The sequence below is a fragment of the Ochotona princeps genome, chromosome 22 (genome assembly GCF_030435755.1).
Source record: "Ochotona princeps isolate mOchPri1 chromosome 22, mOchPri1.hap1, whole genome shotgun sequence".
NCBI lineage: Eukaryota > Metazoa > Chordata > Mammalia > Lagomorpha > Ochotonidae > Ochotona > Ochotona princeps.
The window spans coordinates 26220539-26231780 of record NC_080853.1 but is presented as its reverse complement, the minus strand read 5'-3'; positions in this window follow the sequence as shown (position 1 = coordinate 26231780).

Below are 11242 nucleotides of genomic sequence, written 5' to 3'. Positions count from 1 at the left end.
CAGACTCACCAGAACCCTGGGTCCTACACACAAATCAGATCAGCACCACTGACTTGTGCCTAGATTTATGCATCAGGTTTGGCATTTACTCCTTCTTTCCTTCCTTCCTTCCTTCTTTCCTTCTTTCCTTCCTTGCTTCTTTCCTTCCTTCCTTCCTTCCTTCCTTCCTTCCTTCCTTCCTTCCTTGCTTCTTTCCTTCCTTCCTTCCTTCCTTCCTTCCTTCCTTCCTTCCTTCCTTCCTCCATTCCTTTCTTTCTTTCTTCCTCTCTTTCCATCAGTTCTTTTCTTGTGCTTCTTTCATGATTGTGTATGTATGTACGTATGTATTTATTTACCCCTTTCACCTGCTTGCCTGGTGTTTCACTGTTTTCTCTGGATTGCATCAATCCCCCTTTCCAGGCATTCGTTGCTCTCTCTTAAGTCTCTCATAAGGAGGGATGGGTTAGGAAGAAAGACCACTGGTGAGGAGAAGCATGGTTGACTAAATACACTGAGAATACAGAGCAGACGCAATGAAGAGCTGGCTGCACTCACACTGTGCATCTGGATGACTCTGAGTACACCTTGCCAGCTCCCTCTCACAAAGAGGTTGGAGTGTTAATCAGCAATTAAATGGCCCTCATGAATTATCCCTCTCATAACAAGGGTGCTGAGCAGGGATCGTGCCTGTTGGAGGGTGTTACTGCTCTTCTGACAGACCTCTCTCATTCAACAATTAGGAAGCATGAAATGTGGTTTAATAGGCATCTTTTGATGATACAAAATTGTTCATCTGGTGTGAGCCATTCGTCTACACTAATACATCTTAGGTCATGTGGAAAATGACTCTTTTTAACAATACCTAGAGGGGCTGCTTGCCTTCCTCCCTGTCCAGCAAGCTAGCCATGCTGGAGAACCAGTGGATCTGCCAAAGTCAATATCATTATCAGCTCTCTGATCTTGGGAACACCGCCACCTTCTCAGGTGAATGAACTGGCTGATGTCTTTAAAAGAAAAAAAAATATTATAGAAAGTAAATTATTCTTGGCACAAAAAAATCTTGTAGTCCATGCATAAGCCTTCATAATATGCATTTTTCCTTCAAGTTTTGGATGACCATTCTATACAGGAAATTAAGGTTTTTAGTTTTTTGTGGGCTTTTTTTTTGGCATCTCAAAAAACTGCTCTCTCAATTCCACTTTTTGCAACATACTCACACATTTTTTCTTAACTATAAAATAAAAGCGAGTTCTGGAGTAGAAACCCAATCTTTATCTCCCATGCCTAAAAGTTATGATTAACATTTCAACTAAAACAAATTCAATTTCAGTTGTTGAATTGAATATAAAATGAGAACTTCATGTAGAATTCAGAGGGCTTATAGACACTCTAAATAATTTATCAAATCATGGTTATTTTTGAATGCACTTGTTCTCACTTATTCTTTCAACACTTAATTTTTTTCCCTCTATTTGAGAAGCAGAGAGGAGAGAGAAAGAGAGAAAGAAATATCTGTATCCCATGAACTGAATTGCTCTTCAAATGGCCAGGGCTGAACTGGGATCAAAGTTGGGAGCCAGGATTGCATTCTGTTTCTCCCCTGGAGGTGGTAGTAGCCCTATCACTTGAGCCATCACTGTTAACTTGTAGGATCTATATAAATAAGAAGCTGGAGTTGAGAATCAGCAGCAGTAATAGAACTCAGAATTAATGAAACTCATTTCCAAACTGGGGTGTGGGAGAGTTGACAGCACCTTAACCTTTGACACGGGCTCTTCATTTTACTTTTTCTAAGAAACAACTTCTTTTCCAGACCTGCCCCAGTGTTTTCCAGCACTCCCACCTTCTGTCACCACAAGTCTACCTGCATTTGAGTTTCCATCATTATTTTTTCATTCATAAAGTCCCTGATGATGTTTCCTTTCTCTTCAACTCTTGCTTTTATCATTTGCAACTTTTTTGAAATTGTTTCTCAGAGAAATTTTGATCATTTGAGAGTAAGTATGTGTAGTTTCTTCTTTCAAGGTACATCAATTTAGAGAACTGTTTTGTTCTTCAAGGATTTAACGTTATTCATTGTCTATTGGGCAATCTAGTAACAAAAAATTTTTCCCTGAACTTGAACATAAAAAGGAGGGCAGCATGACAAAATTATATCTCCCAGCATTCTCGTTAAAACAAAATGAGCATAATTGACTTGAAAATACTTTGAAAAGTGAGAGCTTGTACTAAGCCAAGATTAGTACTGCATGGCAAAGCCTCAAGTAATGGTCTTTTTCCTTGCAGGACCAGTTCATCTTCAACTTTCTGGAGTTTCTATCTCTAATTAGGTGAATGCCTTTTCTGTGTCAGTCCCCAGAGTCCAATACCAAATGTGGCATCTTCCCGTAGAATCTCCGATGACTTGGTCCAACAATGTGGTTTCTAGTATCTCCATCTTGGTCACCCATTTAAGTGGCCTTGTCTCAGAGTGGGTAACACTGGACTGATTTACAACTGTTGTCCCTGTATATTAGTTTCCACATGACAAACTGGATGATTTAAATCAAAATAACTTTATGTACCCGCAGTACTGGAGATTAGAAGTTGGGAGTTCAGGTGTGTGTCTTTCTGCTTCTTTGGAAGGATGTAGGATCACTGGGTAGAGGACCCACTCAAATCCAGCATGACTTCCTTTTATCCTGACTCTATTTCCAAATACTCTGCTTCCAAAATACTGTGGAATAGGACTTGAATAAATCTTATGGAGCACAATGCTATTCATTACTATCTTGAAGAAACATTGTTGATATACCAACTTTATTCTTCAGTGTGTCCTAATTTGTTTTTTCATCTAAATTGTTATGTCACTAAATGCTAGGGTTACACAATGTTAGGGTCACCAAAATCACTCCTCGCTTGCCTGCTTAACATTCGGTCTGCGTATAGAACTACGAATAGAGGGTTTTTTGGGGGTGGGGGTAGCATTGATGTAAAACTGTACCCACAACATACTCCTTTGTGAAATTTTATATTTCTTAGTACCTGACTTCGTTAGTCCACCTTCACTGATCTGGGCTGCGTTTATCACTCATTTTCAGATTCAGTCTCCTGATTACCCCTTACATGCCAATTCCTTGTCCCCAGAATGGACTATTACTCACCCACATGCCACATGAACCTGATAAATGGTCTATTTGTCAGTTGTTAGGTCTCTTAGCTCTTTTCAGTTTGCCGCAACAAACCAAAACACGAGATACTGCAAGACACACAGAAGGCTTTATTTCAGTAGGACAGAGATCACAGACATGAGTGGAGGCAGAGAGGGAGTGAAACATCTCCTGTCATGCTGGCAGGAGGGAGCCCAAACGGAGGGGGGAGCAAGAAGAAGGAGGAATGGGGAAGGCCCAGGCCAAGGAAGAGGCCATGAAGAATTGGTGGATAGGTCTATGGGTGGGCAATGAGGCGTTGGTGGAAAGGAATGCTAGGGCCACAGGGAATTGGTGTAATGCAGTGGTGGACAAGGACTGGGGGGGGGGGCACGAGGGGTTGGTGGAGAGGGCTCTCAGGCAAGGTGCCATGAAGTTACAGCAGATCGGTGGGAATAGGGTTATGAAATTATAGAGGATTCACAGACAACCAAATTTGAGCCTAAAGGGTGCATGAATCTTAAGGAAGCCAAGACCTTGGGGAAGCAGATATTTAAAATGGTACCGAGTCCAAAATGGTGGGTACCTTCAGGGCCAATGTTAGAGTCACTCCTTACATCTATACAGATCATTAATTCAATACAGTAAAGGTAGTGCATGCTTTGAATAATATGCAATTTACAGTTAAACTCTTTCTCTTCTTATGAGGAAAATGCCTTGGAGGAAGGGTAATTTTGCTGCCTTTTTTCCTGAAACTAAATTAAGTCAATGCCATGTTTGTTGATATTGATCCTAATATCCCTAAAGCTTTTTCTTTCTATGTTTTTAGCCCCTTAATTAAAAATAGAAAGAAGAAAAAAATGGGAAAAGAAAATGGGCCATGAGCTGGAGTTCAGGCATTTGCACATGGCTTTATAAATATAGTAAGATGTGCCTTCTTGGCTAAATATCAGAATTTGGAGCAAGGGTATATGATATTCTTGACTGTGCTCTTTGTTCTGTAATAGCTTGGTGTAGTTTGCTTTGTGTTTGTACAAATCAGTTAGCTCAAGCAGGAGAAGACAATTTCAGAATCTGAGTGGGTTTGGAGCCACAGACAGTGGGAGGCACTCATGACGTCTGTCTACATTTTCTTCCTCATAACTAAAATTGTAGTGTTTTTCACAGACTCCAACTCCCAGCGATGGAAGCAAATTTGAGTGGCTTCTAACTAGCCAAATCTGGCCTGAATTCTGCTATACAAGTGCATACCAACAGATTCTATCAGAAAGATGTGAAGGTTGACTTTTAGAAATCTTCAAGAGAGGTGATGAATTTCTCCTATTTAATATCTTGGAATGAATGGCTGGCAAGTTCAGTATAAAACCCATTCTTTTATGAATATATTAAAAATAGAAAGAAAAACAAAACACAGAAACATCCTTTAGAAAAAGGTTTAGAATAGGCTACAGGAATCTGACATGGTTCAAGGCTAATCTTTGTCATTCAGAATAGAGTAATTTAAGCAGTTTAAGCTTCAAAGGATAGAAGCTTAGTGTACTCCAGAATGATTTCCTTTTGATTCTGGTCAAATTACTTGGAGGGATGAAGTTTTCCTTTTCCTTCTTTCCTTCCCTTCTTCCTTCCCTCTTTGGAAGAAAGAAAGCATCCTGTCATAGTCAGGAGAAAATACTAATTGTATCACTTAACAGCCCTTCTCTAATAAAGAGTATGGAAAGACAAGAAGACCATACCAGGTGCATGTGCAGCCTCTGTGGTTACTGAATCTTGGCCCTGGGTGCTCATATGCCTTGCACACCATAAAGAGGATAGAAACATTCTGATCATGATGGGACCTAGCGTGAAAGGATGCAGGTGAGTCTTGGTATGTAGAAGATAACAATTATAGGATTGGTCTCAACTATATTTTAGTCTCTGTGTTTGCACATTTACAGATGGCAGTAAGACATAGTGAAAATACAATGCTGATTACGGTGGTAAGGAATTACATACTTCAAGGACATGCACAGTCAACAGGATGGAAAGTATCCTCTTCCCAGTATTTCCTCTCTTTTTATGCTCCCATGTTAGACTTCACCCATGCAGGAAAAGCAGACCCTCCCTTGCTTATCCAAGAGGACTCAAGTGTCTATTAGGTCATTATTGTGAACTTGGGTCTCCATGCAATCATCTTCAGATGTCATCTGAAGATCCCATCATTTCATTCCTAAGCAGATCAATGCAGAGAAGAAAGAAATATATTTCTTTTTCAGCATCAACAGTAAGTACTTTCTGGAACATAGTTTTTTTTAAAGTATTGTATTATTTTTCCTTCTCTTATTGGGAGAGAGTTTGCTGAAGATTTTTTTGTGTTCTGTCCAGATATAGAGCAAATAGAAGCTCGGATGAAGGAGTGCAGTTTCCCACATGGAAGATGTCAACTCCATAAAGCTGAAATTCTTTTCATTAGTGGGCAATGCTGTTTCAAGGAAATTGGCAGCTGAGGAGTCCAGTGAGCTGGAACCAGAGAGCTGCTTCCCCTGTCTCTTTCCACTCTCTTCATTTCCCCTCTACATCGTGTGCTCTTAGGAGATGGCATGCCAGTGTGGGGGAGTGCATACAACTTAGGAAAAAGACAAAAGGAACTGAAAGTAGTGATTATGGTAACCCTTGTACCCATAGTAAAATGTGGAGCTTCAGTCTTTTTCGTGTGGGTGCACATAAGGCAAGAATTATGTCTGTTTCATGATGAGACACAAAGGATGCTCTGGGTAAAATTTTCATCAGGTTATGCATCTCTATGATGTACATGGGAGCAGCATTCATAAATGACTTCCTGCTATAGCTGCTACTGGTGCTGTAGTCGTAAAAACCAGCTCCTGGTCAGCTCTGTCAGTAGAAACAGTCCTGGAGTGTTTAGTAAGCTTGGGACAACATCTGGGAGAGGACTTGGCCTTAGTATTGCCTGGTAACAGCCATCTCAAATATTTCAAAGCTATTAAAATAGTGCTGACTCGGTCCATTTTGTATTTGTTGCTATACCTATGCCAAAAGGATATTTTTTTAAAGAACTTCTTTGAGTGATAGGAAAAGAGGAGGGAAGATAGAGAAAGAGAGCAAGAGAGAGAGAGAGAGAGAGACTCCTGTCTACCATGTCACTCCCCAGATACTGTGATGGTTGGAACCGGGACAGGTCAAAACTAAATACTGAGTATTCAGTCCAGTTCTGCTTCACTGAGTGGTAGGAACCCAGTTCCTTAAGATATCACTGCTGCAGAGGCCTCTGCTGGGCTAATGTCAAGCCATGAAGGAGTGTATCGGCTCGGCACTGAGGCAGAAGTCCCCATTGTGCCAGGCTTGTGACCCAGAGCCAAGGGGCAGCTCGGCAGAGTGAATCTCAGTGGGGCAAGCCTTTGAGAGGGAACCACAGGGGAAGGGGCCTGGCACTAGGGTTGGCCCACAAAGCCTCCCGACCCAGCTCAGGGCTGTAGATTACAAACTCTGAGCAGCAAGCAGTTGGTGACTCAGGCAGCACCCCCTGCTCTACTCAGCTGGAGCCTCAGAGGTGGTGGCGCCACCCAACAGATCTGCTGAACCAAGAAGAAGCACAGGCAAGCAGGGCCACCGCAGTGTGCTTCCCAACAAGGCAAAACATTTGTGAGGGTTAGGCTGAGTGTAGAACCGCAAGCTATACAACTACCCAGAGCAAAGACAAGAAGCCCAAGGTTACAAATTCTATCATCTACACTCCACCCCTATTGGCACATGTAGGACAACTCCTAACCAACTACCTGCAATGGAGCCAGGTGGCAGAAATATAAACCCAGGCGCAAACGAAGCAACCCAACAACAACCCCACCATCACCTGCTGTACTCAATAGAATAAGAAATATAACGCTTATGCCAGCACCCCATACAGCAGCAGCTAGATCACACCTCCTACAGATTACAGCACTGAGGGCAACGGCTGTGGACAAACAAGTCAGACACTAAAATCCCAAAACAACAAGAAGCAAAAACACAATGAGGAGAAGTATCAGAAAAAGCACCTGACCCAGAAGAAAGATCAAGCACTCCCTCCCAATACAACCAAAAACTAATCTCAATATCTGAGATGCAAGATGAAGACATAGAGGAAATACCAGATAAGGACTTTAAGAAACTAGTGATGAAATTCATCAGAGACAGTGAGAAGCGCTGGGAAGAGTCCAAGGTATTCCAAAACCATGTCACAGCAGAAATAAACCAAGTCAAAAAGGGAATCCTCAATATAGAGCACAAAGTTGAAAGCCTAACCAACAGAATGAACACAGCAGAGGACAGAATATCAGAATTGGAAGACAATCAGAATGAAAGGCAGCAGTTCATCAAACAGTTGGAAACAAATCTAGAGAAAGCCAATAGGTCCATACAGGAAATGAAAGACAACCTCAAAAAATCAAATATTAAAATAATAGGCCTTCCCGAAGGAGTGGAAAAGGAGACAGGCTTGCAACGGGTGCTCAATGAGATAATACAGGAGAACTTCCAGAACACTGGAAATATAAATCCAGCACAAATCCAGGAAGGACAAAGAACCCCCAGCAGATTTGATCCAAATAGATCCTCAGCCAGACATGTGGTCCTCAAGCTACCTTCAAGTGAATACAAGGAAACTATTCTAAGACAAGTAAGAAAAAAGGATAAGATTACTTTCAGTGGAAGGCAAATCAGAATCACAGTCGACCTATCAGAAGACATGCTCCAAGCAAGGAGAGAATGGGGTAAAACCTATCAAATCCTGAAACAAAGCAACTGCCAACCAAGAATAATGTACCCAGCAAAGCTCTCATTTGTATTTGAGAATGAAATTAAATACTTCAACAGTAAAGAGAAACTCGAAGAATACATCAACACAAAACCAGCTCTGGAAAATCTCCTCAGGAAGGTGCTAAACCCAGAAAGAAAAAATGAAAACCAAAATCAAAGATGGCAAATGGGAAGACCTCCCCACTAAAATCCATACAAGGAAAGTCAACCAATCAGAAACTCTAATAGTCGTAAATACACACTTGCACACTTACACACACTCATGGAAGCCCAAAATCACACCCTCTCAATATTGTCTCTAAACACAAATGGACTAAACTCACCAATCAAAAGGCATAGATTAACGGAATGGATCATCAAACAGCACCCAACTATATGTTGCCTACAAGAGACACATCTAACCAGAAAAGCCTCTAAGAAATTTAAAGTGAAGGGATGAAAAAAGACATTTCATAACAATGGACGAGAAAAAAGGCTGGCGTAGCTGTCCTAATCTCAGATGACCTAGACTTCAATCTGACACACATCAAAAAGGACAGAGAAGGACATTATATATTGGTGAAGGGATTGATCCACCAGGAAGTAATTACAATCGTGAACATATATGCACCTAATTCCAGTGCACCTAGCTATGTGAAGCAATTACTTACAGACTTAAGGGGAGACATAGATATACACAATAATAGTCGGTGATCTTAACACTCTGCTAACAACTATAGACAGATCAACAAAACAAAAACTCAACAAAGAAACAACAGAGCTAATACAAACATTAGAACAACTAGACTTAGTAGACATTTATAGAACTTTTTATCCTAAGACCACAGATTATACATTTTTTTCAGCAGTGCATGGCACCTTCTCCAGGATCGACCACATGACAGGACACAAAGCAAATCTAAATAACTTCAAAAAGATAGGAATCATACCATGTACCCTCTCAGACCACCACGGAATGAAACTGGAAATCAGCAATTCAAAATGCCCAAGGAAATACAGAAACTCTTGGAGGTTGAACAATATGCTATTAAACGAACAATGGGTCAGGGAAGAAATTAAAGATGAGATAAAAAAATTTATGGAAACCAATGAAAACTCTGACACAACATTCCAAAACTTGTGGGACACGGCTAAAGCAGTGCTACAGGGTAAATTCATTGCAATTGGAGCTCATGTCAAGGCCCAAGAGAGGCGCCAAATACAGGAACTAACCACACACCTCCAGGAATTGGAAAAGCAGCAGCAGATGAGCCCCACACACAACAGGAAACAAGAAATCATCAAAACAAGGGAGGAAATCAACCAGATAGAAATAAAAAAAAATGAATCAAAAAGCTGGTTTTTTGAAAAGATAAACAAAATAGACACCCTGCTGGCCCGACTGACAAAGAAAAAACAAGAGAAAGCAAGAATTAACAGCATCAAAGATGAAAAAGGCAACATAACAACAGACATTACAACCATTAAGAACATAATTAGAAATAACTACAAAGCACTGTACTCCAACAAATCAGAAGACCACCAAGAAATGGAAAAGTTCTTAGACTCACACCACCTGCCAAAACTTAGCCCAGAGGCAACAATCAACCTGAACAAACCCATACCTGAAGCAGAGATTGAATCAGTGATTAAAGATCTCCCAACAAAGAAAAGCCCAGGTCCAGACGGCTTCACTACAGAATTCTACAAAACATTCCGAACAGAACTAACCCCAATCCTCTACAAACTCTTCAAAACAATAGAAAAGGAAGCAACCCTTCCAAACTCATTCTATGAAGCCAACATTACCTTAATCCCAAAACCGGACAGAGATCCTACAGAGAAAGAAAACTACAGAGCTATCTCTCTGATGAACATTGATGCTAAGATACTCAACTTAATCCTAGCCAATAGAATTCAAAAAATCATCCGACAGATCATTCATCCGGATCAAGTAGAATTCACCCCTGGAATGCAGGGGTGGTTCAACATAAGGAAATCCATAAATGTGATACACCACATCCAAAAACTGAAAAACAAGAATCACATGATAGTATCAATAGACGCAGAAAAAGCTTTCGATAAAATCCAACACCACTTCCTGCTAAAAACCCTAACCAAGGTAGGCATAAATGGAAAAATCCACAACATAATCAAAGCAATATATGAAAAACCCAACACCAGCATCATACTGAATGGAGAAAAACTGGAACCCTTCCCACTGAGATCTGGAACAAGACAGGGATGTTCACTTTCTCCACTGCTATTCAACATAGTCCTAGAGATACTTGCTGAGGCCATAAGACAAGAAAAAGAAATCAGAGGAATCCAAATGGGAAATGAAGAAGTCAAGCTTTCACTATACGCAGATGACATATTCTTTATATAGATGAGCCAAGAGGCTCAACACAGAGACTCCTAGAACTTATACGAGAGTTCGGTGGAGTGGCAGGGTACAAAATTAATGAACAAAAATCAACAGCCATAGTGTATGCAAACAGCCCCAAGTTGGAAAAAGATCTAACCAGCAAAATACCATTCAAAATAACAGAGAAAAGTATGAAGTATCTGGGAATTAACCTAACCAAAAATGTAGGAGATCTATGTGAGGAAAACTACAAACCACTTAAAAAAGAAATTGAACAAGACCTCGAAAGATGGAGTAACATCCCATGCTCCTGGATAGGTAAAATCAATATCATTAAAATGTCTATATTGCCAAAGGCAATATATACATTCAACGCAATTCCAATCAAATTGCCAAAAGCATTCTTCACGGAACTGGAAACAATGATCCAAAGGTTCATCTGGAAACACAAAAAACCACGAATAGCCAGAACCATCCTGAAGAACAGGAAGTTAGCAGGGGGAATCACAGTTCCAGACCTCTGGACATACTATAGGGCAGTGGTTATCAAAACAGCCTGGTACTGGCACAAAGATAGAGAGGAAGATCAATGGAGCAGAATAGAAACACCAGAAGGGAACCCACACAGATACAGCCAAATAATCTTTGACAAAAGCACAAACGATAATCCTGGCAAATGGGAAGGTCTGTTCAATAAATGCTGTTGGGACAACTGGTTGATAGCCTGCAGAAACAAAAAGATAGACCCACATCTCTCACCATACACCAAGATCAAATCTAAATGGATAAAAGATCTAAACCTACATCCAGAAACCTTTAAGCTTTTGGAAGAAAATATTGGAAATACTCTGCAAGATCTAGGGGTAGGTCCCTGCTTCCTAAAAAGGACTTCAAAAGCAATAGAAATCAAGACCAGAATAAACAAATGGGACCTCATCAAACTAAGAAGTTTCTGTACAGCTAGAGAAACAATCAACAAAGTAAAAAAGCAGCCCACAGA